Consider the following 9501-nt stretch of genomic DNA (forward strand, 5'->3'; position numbering starts at 1 on the left):
TTAATATCATGCAATAGTGATATCAATTTTCAGTTCGAATTATAGAACAAACATATATTGCCAATTGAAAATAGCCTATTTCGGGAACTGCGGTATGAAATTGCAATGGGAAAGCAAAAATGAAAAATTGTATAAAATGTAAATAATCGAATAGTATAAAACTTATATTTATTTATTATCGTGTTTCATGGCGTAACGGTTCAGCGACTGTCTTGTGTGAACCTCTGTTTTAGATAACTTAATGTCATGCAATAGTGATAGCAATTTTCAGTTCGAATTATAGATCAAAAATATGTTTCCATTTGAAAATAGCCTATTTCGGGCACTGCGGTATGAAATGGCAATGGGAAATCTGTCTGTTCTTTTGAATCTAGTTGGAGTTTAACTCAGCCTACAGAATGTTATTATATATTTTATTATAAGGCAATACTAATTTTTACCTTCCCGAAGCAAGGGTTCATGTTTTTGCTAGAAAATGCGACATGTTAAATATTTATTTCCTCAAAATTGGAGAAATTATGTGTCATTTTTATCTTTCCGTGGGGCAAGTTATAGTAATCGTCAAAAAATCGAAAATGAAAATTTGTATATATCGTTTCAGAAGTTTCTGAACATTTTGGCATGCCTTAGAGAAAAAGTATGTTTGTGTGTGTATGTATGGACACAATTTTTGTGCACGTTTTCAGGCACACGTAACAACCTATTTGTATGGTTCAAGAAACATTCGATTCCTATTGATAGAGAAATGTGTTGATTAGTTTTTGACAAAGGCAGGTTTTGACAAATTCTAAAGCTCACTTATATACTAATTTCGCAAGTTATAGTAATTGCAAAAAATCGAAAAGGAAAATTTTTATATATCTTTACGTTTCAAAACCTTCTGAACATTTTGGCATACCTTAAAAAAATTGATGTTTGTGTATGTGTGTGTGCGGATACAAATTTTCGTCGACGATTTCGGGAACATCGATCAATCGATTTAAATAATTCAAAAAACATTCGATTCACATTGATAAGGAGACGTGCTGATTAGTTTTTGGCGAAGGCAGGTCTAGCCGTTCCGAAGATACGGGGCAAAATGTGCCAAAAACGGTAACTCGGGCGGAGCGTCTGATTTTAATAATTCAAAAATCATTTTACTTGTATTGACAAGATGAAGAACTTATCAAATTTTCATAAAGGCAGGTCTAGCGGTTTCGGAGACCTAATGAAAAAAGTAAAAAAATGCCATTTGGCGTTCAAAAATGATCATTTGACATATGCACATCAAATTATCAGATATTTTATAGAGGTTGTAATAATAAGTATAAATTTTGTTTGCATTCATATGGGTTCCGTACCAATGTTTATTCGTTAGACGGCGACGCGGCGCTTACGCGCTTTGACATTTTGTGTCCATGCGGTTAAAGCAGTACGATTGCTTTGAAAAAAGTATAGAATTCCCAATATATGTCAAAATAAAGAAAATATATTTTTTTCAAAAAAAGTAATTTTTTGTCGAAGTCCTTGTTTCACAAAAATCTAATTTTTCGAAGTAAAATTTTTTCAAAAATGTTAATCGTTTTTAAAAAAATAATAATATTTGTTACGGGAAGTTCTAGCAATTTGCCTTAAGGCACGATGCCATACACCACTAGTTAGATCCTATAACTTTCACCACTTGACTGTATCCTTTATCAAATCGTGTCCATACCTCCCGGACTATTATCACGCACACTTATCACCGTCCTTATCTCACCGTCTATCACCGTCCTTTTCACACTCTCTCTATCCTCTCATCCTTCTCTGTCACCCGTAGCAATCGCCATCATCTCTCTCTTTCGCCGTCGCCGTCGTCGTCTATGTCGTCGTCTCAGTTCGTCAGTCGCCTTTGGGCAATCGTGGAGAGAGGATTGAAATGCGCGCGGTACTTTCGTAATTTAAAATTTTTAAATAAAATATTATACCTTGGTATTTATTACATCTTGTTCTTTAAAAGAATGCACGTCGGTCGGGTTCGGTTCTAGCCGTCTGCAGGAGTTGTTCGGTTGTTGTTGTTAATGTTGATCGTGTTGTTGTTGTTGTGATTTGTTTATGTTGATGCGATTGACTTTATATCAATTGTGATGAAAGTGCGGTAAAAAGGGATTGCAAACAAATTTCTTTTTGTTGTTGCGAAAGGAGGAAGAAGAATGGTTCGGGTTGTTTCGAGGGTAAAACAATAATAATAATAATAATATATGAAAACTAGTGGTGTTCGACATATGGTAATTAGATTTGAATTAAATGAATTTTATTCAAAAAATTAGATTTTTGAAAATATTGAAAAATTTGATTTTTTGTATATTTTAAATATTTTTGGAAATTTTGAACGTCTTTTCAACGAAATCGTGCGGATGTAAAAATATCCGTACGTTTTGTAAATTTAATTAGTGTCATCAATACGTAATTTCATGATTCAGTTTAAATCATCTTGAGATTTATAATATTTATCTAATTGCTTTTTGTTGTTGTCGCGAAGGAAAAGGATAAGAAAGTTTCGGGTTATTTCGGGTTGTTTCGTGTTGACGAGGGTAAAACTATGAGTAATTTTTTATAAAAATATTCGTACGTTTTGAATTTTAATTTGTGTCATCTTCAGTGTCAATAATTTAATTTTAATTTAATAATCTACTCAATTTTATATTTATACGTCACAAAATTCATTTTTATGTCATCCTCAGAATTACGTTAATGTTAATTTGATATTTAATTTAGGACGTCCTTAGACCTGTGTTAATTAGTTAATTAAGTTAATATTTCTGTACATAATATTTTAATATTTTTTATCCATACGTTTTGAGATTTAATCTAATAATTTATTAATAAATAAAGTTCCATGATTCAATAATATCTTCTAAATAATTTCATATTTTATATTGGTACGTTTCGAAATTTTATTTGCGCCGAATTCAGATTAATATTTTTTAATTTATCATTTTATATTTAGCACACTTTTAGTCTGTCAACGAATTAATAATAGATATATTATTTATAATATAATATATTTTACATTTATATTCGTTTTGATTTTCAAAATAATTCAATTTTTTACATTGGTAGGTTTTGAAATTTTATTTGCGCCAACTTCAGATTAATCTTTTTTTTAAATTAATTAATTAATTTAGTATTTTATATCCATACGTTTCGAACTTCAATTTACGAAATCCTTAGGTCAGTGTAAAAAAATTAATTAATTAATTTTTTATTTATTTGTTTTAACACATCCTTAGATTTGTGTAATAATAATTTACTTTTTTTTATTAATCCGTGTTAATTACTTGATAATATTTCAATATTTTTTGTCCATACGTTTCGAAATATAATGTACGACATTCTTAGGTCTATTAATTAATTATTTATAAATAGATTATTTTTAATATAATATTTTACGTTTATACGTTTCGATTTATGATTTACGACATTTTCAGGTGTGATGATTGATTAATTTTTTTCCTAAATAATTTGATATTTTATATCTCAACGTTCTGAATATGTGTTTGCACGAACTTCAGATTGAAAAGTTTCTTTGCGCCAACTTCAGATTGATAATTTTATTTACCCCAACTTCAGGTTGATCATTTTTATCTAATTCATAATTTACTATTTAGGGTTGTGTTCACATTTAGCTTCGATTTATGATTTACGACATTTTCAGGTCTGATGATTGATTAACTCAATTAATTATTTAATAATATCTTCTAAATGCCATAATCCAATATTTTATATTTCAATGTTTAAAAATTTCATTGGCGTCAACTTCACATTAATGATTTTTCTTACAACTCTCTTTTTTTGCAATAAGCTAGAAATAAAATAAGAGAGCAAAGCTTATTCTTAGGCATATTTTTTATTGTCATTTAACTATTAATTTTCTTAAAAATGCACTTAATTTTCTTTTATTGTGGTCAAGAAATTAACCAAACAAAATTCGATTCAAATAAAGATATTAAGCGTGTAATTTAATTTACTCCGAACTCAATAACAATTTAATTAACCAATAAAAAACCATGCACATAATAATTTTATCATTTGATTTAATTTATTTTATTCACATTCAAATCGGTACATTTTATTATTTTATTATTGTTATAACTTGAATATTTATGTAAAACAATTATTCGAACCGTTTAATAACTTAATTTATTATAACTTAAAGTGATTCGTTACACTCCCACGCTACGAAAAAATAAATTTGCCACCATTAAACATTTTAATATATTTATTTAATAGCTTAAACATATTAAAATACAGAACCTTTATTATTTCCTATTTCGATATTTCGATCTAATTTATTAACGTAGTTTCGTGTACTTTGAATGTACAGCTTTTAGTTTTTTTTTTCTTACGTTGGAATTGTTTCATATTTTGCTAATTTCATTTTGTAAAAAATGCTCCTACAGCAATTTCATGAAGTTTGTCTTTACTATTTTAATAATTATTATATACTTCTATTTCAAATAATAATATTTTATTTAATTTGATTTATTTTATGCTTACGATTCAATATAATATTTTATTACATCAGACAATAATTCGTTTTTCCTTACGTTGGTAGTGTTTCATATGTTGCTGTTTTCACGTTGCTTAAAAAATGAAGTTTGCCTTTACTCTTTAATTATTATGGCATATTTCTATTTCAAATACTATATTTTAATTTTGATATAACATTTTACAGATCATGATTAACATTGTGAAAATTTAGTTTATTTCGATCTAATTCAATTTTTTATGCGCAATTTTATAGCAACTTAAAATCTAAATTAATATTTCATATATTTCAACATCGAGCTCCCTGGCAATTTGACATCGGGCAGCAGCGATGTCAAATTTCGCTTGAATTATAGATCTAAAATATATTTTCATTTGAAATGAAGCACATTTCTGGTGCACTGCGAAGTGAAACGGCAATGGAAAATCTTTTACGCTATTCTTACCTGAATCGAGTTGGAGTTCAACTCAGCTCACGGATCTGTCCTAGGGCATATTTATTTTATTCATATTTCAAAATATTAAAAAAAAAGTTAATGTTGGTAATACTGGGAAAGTTATATTGGTAACATTGGTTTTTCAATTAATACATTTTATTTCATTGCTCGAACTTCAGATACGTTTCTATAAATAATGTTGCACTTATTTAATATATTAAAAAAATAGTTGTTCGTAACACCCGTTAATTTAATATAATTTAATATTTATCTATAAAATTATTAAAAGTATGTTTTATTTCTTTAATATATAAATCAATAAATAAATGAATAAATTTATTATCCATAGTGAAGTTGTGTACGTATGAAATCAATCATGGCGGCCAATATGGCGACGAGAAAACTGTAATTCAGCCAAAATGTTAAACTTTTATTTAAAAACTGTTAACTTTAGTGACTGTTAAATCAAATAAAAAGTGATTTTTAAAAAAAGTGAAAGAATATGCACATGGAGAGGATTTTAATGGTGAGTTGAATAATAATAATTTAAACATAAGATAACATATAGAGAAGAATTTAAGTTATGTCGTGTACTTATTTTAAAATACGGAAAATACGGAAAGTAGTAAGTTAAAAAAAATCCATTAATCCTAACCTAAAATTATCATTTTAATTCCTCGAAAAATCACATTCGCCGTCGTCACATCCTGTCGCATCCCACTTACGTGTCCGTGTCTCACGATCATAAATAACTCAATTCATAAAACCTTATCTGATCGGATCGGAGGGGTTTTTGAAAATTATAAAAATGTAAACAGTCATCATCGGCCAAGGGGGCTCTCCTCGGGCTACTACCTATTTTGTAATTATTTCGGGACCCTGTGAGGTCCACGTACCGTTTCCTTTTGTTCCTTTTTATTTTTATATTGCCCCTTATGTCTAGACAGGGATAATGGGATCGTGATAAATTGACCGACGAGGAAGGAGGAGGAGCAGGGAAATTGTCCGACGTTTCGATTTTTAATTCACAAAAAAAAATCAGAAAATTGAAATTCTACAAAAAAATGAACACTGATAAAGACGAGATTATGAATAATGACTGTTAATATTTTATTAGAATTTTATTTTAAAACATTCATTTTGCATAATAGTTTAAGTCATCATCAAGATCCAGAATTTTTAGATAAATCAAAAAAAAAAATCTCGTAAAATATTATTAGCTTATTTTACGCGTTTGTTTGAAAATACTATTTTTCTACGTCTTCAGATCTGGTTAATTTTGTGCAAACTTCAATAGATAAATAAAAAATAGTTAATGTTGGTAACACTTTTTTTATCTGACCACACTTCATTCCTAACTTAAATGTTAATATTTGAATGTTGGCAATACTGTTTTCGAAGATTGATTGGTCGAAGTGATACTAAAATATATATTTTTATTTGAACGTTTCGATATTTAATTAATGTCATCTCTGATACTCAAATAATATAAAATTTTCTAACTTCACTTTAGATCATCCGTTCATCAGGGTTCAATTTGACAAAGAAGAGAAATATTATATTTTATGACTAAAATATAACGAATGTTTAGATATTTAATCAAATCATTATCAGGGTATAAAAATAATTTTTAAAACATTTTTAAAAAATGTCTTATGTTTCGTCTTTCTTTTAATACACGTCGTCTTCAGGGTTCAGTTTTGTCTAAGTTTTTCAATTTTCAATTCATAATTTTATTTTGAAGTTATGACTTTTATAAAGTTTCATAACAATTTATATGTTACATTATGTTACATTTATATGACATTATTTATATTATATTGTTAATGTCAATAAATCCGCCCATGTGCCCACTGCCTTATCAAATTTCCATACAAAATACTAATCTAAGGGTGCGGACACACTTGTCTATTTCGGTAAATTGACAAAATACATTTATTATTATTAAATAAATCTTTATTAAATAAATCTTATCATTATTATATTATTTATTTATTGTTCAATATACGATTTTCGTTTTACGTTCGGAAATATTTTGAATTTATTTACATTTTTTGTTTCAAAAATACTATTATTAATTCATGAATCTTTATTTAATCATAGTGTTAGCCACTTTTTTGTATCCTTCTTCAAGTATTATTATTATTTTTTTAGTTCACATTGTTGTGTTTCAATATCACTTAGATTTATCTATAGAACCATTTTAATCTTATTTAGTTATTTCATCTAATTTATTACGTTTATTTAATAATTTATAATACTTCTAGTATTATTTTGATTTTGGTTTCAATTTTTTACTTTTCAAATAATATTTAGATTTATTACCATTTACCATTTCATCTTTTATTTTACCCCTAATGCTGCCCTGTAAAAAGTCCATTTAAATATTAAACCTGATTATCTATTGTGATGTCAAAATTTAACGATCGCGTCAAGTACTTGTCCATTGTTGTCCTAAGGGTCATAAAGACCTCCTTGAAGGAAATAAAAAAGGATACGACTACCTGGGTTGAATTATAATATAAAGCTCGGTGTTAGTGGCAATTTGCCTTAAGGAAAATTTGAATAAATATAATCGACTTTTAATTGAAAAATATTTAATTCAAAAGAGTTTTTCAAAATTTTGACACATGTCATTTTTGTAATTTAAATATTTTAGTAGTGGCTGAGATGACATGGATTAAGTGTCAAAACGTTAATTAAAAAATGTTATATATACATTTATAAATATATTTGACATAATTTTATCTGCGAATGCTTCTCAGAAAATGATTCACATTTCCAACTCGTGCGCGTATGACAAATGCAAATCTATTTTTTTCTCAAATAATTTGTGGTTTTGTTTTATGATCTATTTAGCTTCTCGGAATAATAATTCATGCGCTTTTCAAATTACTCACTTCATTCATAAAATAAAGATAAAAGACACAAACACATTTATAATAATATAATTTTTTTTGCAAAATAATTGTTAAAAAAACATGGCGGTTGCCGACATTTTGTTTTTCATATTCGCTTTATATAAAATTATAATAAATATTATTAATAAATTTTAAACAAATAATATATATATATATATATATATATATATATATATATAATTTATTTTTAAATACTTGTTCACAATTTAAAAAAAAACTTTTTTTTCTGTCAAAATCTTTTTAACATTTAAACGTGCCGCCATTTTGTTTTTTTTATTTCTTGTTGTTTAAGTTTTTAATAAATATTTATTAAAAAATATTAATACAAATACTTGCTAAAATAAATTTACACTTTATTAAGTATTATTTTCACTCTATATTTAACATAAAATACATTTTACTTGAAACATAATTAATTGACAATTATAAAATTGACATTTGACACTTGTCAATAAAAATGGAGTTTAGTAAAACTTAATCAGTTTTACTAAACTTTATTTTTATATACAAGTTTTTATGTTTTTGTATAAATTTTGATTCCAAGAATATTTATATAAAATTCTAACGATATTTTTTTTTAGTTAGTTTTAGTTAATTCTTATCAAAACCTTATTAATATTTATTAAATTATAATAAAATAGTTTTAGTTAAAACAAATCTGAAGTTTATTGTAAATGTTAACACGTTCTATATTTCAATTATTACTCGTTGTTTGCAATTAATTCTAAATTAATTCTTATTTAAATTCTAAATAAATTACTTGAAGGTGACACAAACTTAGTTCCGAAACGTCGAATATAAATAAATCCATTAAAAACTATGTTTTGACTTCAGATATAATTTATTTATATTATATATTTATCAAAGTATGTAATGAATATAGCCTATTATCAATTTTTATGTGTGTAGTGAATATAGCCTATTATCAATTATTATTGTTGTGTTATATGAAACAACAATTGACTGAAGATGACACAAACATATTTACGAAACGTCGAAAATAACTAAAACACTTCGAAAAAACATTTTAAATCAATTTGGCTTTAGATATAATTATATTTATGTACTTGTCAAAGCGCGTAATGAATATAGCCTATTATCAATGTTTAGTGTTGCCATATGCAATAATTGTGTATTTAATAGAAAACTTGATGATGAAATAAAATTTGTTATTATATATTATTATTATTATATTATCTTTTTATTTCAGAATGATGTCAAATGAAAGAAGACGCCGGCATGGATTTATCTCTCTTAGGATTACGGATTGTACGGAACCCTTTAGGGTTCTTCTTTATGACGATTTTAATCCTTTTGTCAATAATTTGTTCAACAAGCGCAGAAAGCAGAGTCGGAATAGGTATAGATATTAATATACAAATTTATTATTTATTAATTTAAATTAATATATAAATAAAAAATAATTTCATACAAATGGCTGCCTAACTTTAAATGGCTGCCAAAAATTTTAAATGGCTGCCAAGAAAAACGTTAGATGGCGGACCCAAAAGAAAAGTTTTATGTTTTGAATATAATTTTTGGAATATTTAACTGTTAATAATGGAAAATCATTTCATGAAAATGGCTGCCTAACTTTAAATGGCTGCCAAAAATTTTAAATGGCTGCCAAAACA

The 9501-nt window shown here is 26.5% G+C and overlaps 1 long non-coding RNA gene across 1 annotated transcript; it reads left to right on the plus strand.

Annotated features, from left to right (window-relative positions):
- The first annotated feature begins 2062 nt into the window (after positions 1 to 2062).
- Positions 2063 to 9220, plus strand: LOC113375651. The gene is made up of 3 exons (XR_003367019.1): positions 2063 to 2192; positions 5296 to 5472; positions 9078 to 9220. It is a non-coding gene; the product is annotated as an uncharacterized LOC113375651 (long non-coding RNA).
- Positions 9221 to 9501: the final 281 nt, after the last annotated feature.

Source organism: Ctenocephalides felis, unplaced genomic scaffold (genome assembly GCF_003426905.1).
Source record: "Ctenocephalides felis isolate EL2017-DRISC unplaced genomic scaffold, ASM342690v1 CF-g0.4_SCAFFOLD_00845, whole genome shotgun sequence".
Taxonomy (NCBI): Eukaryota; Metazoa; Arthropoda; class Insecta; order Siphonaptera; family Pulicidae; genus Ctenocephalides; species Ctenocephalides felis.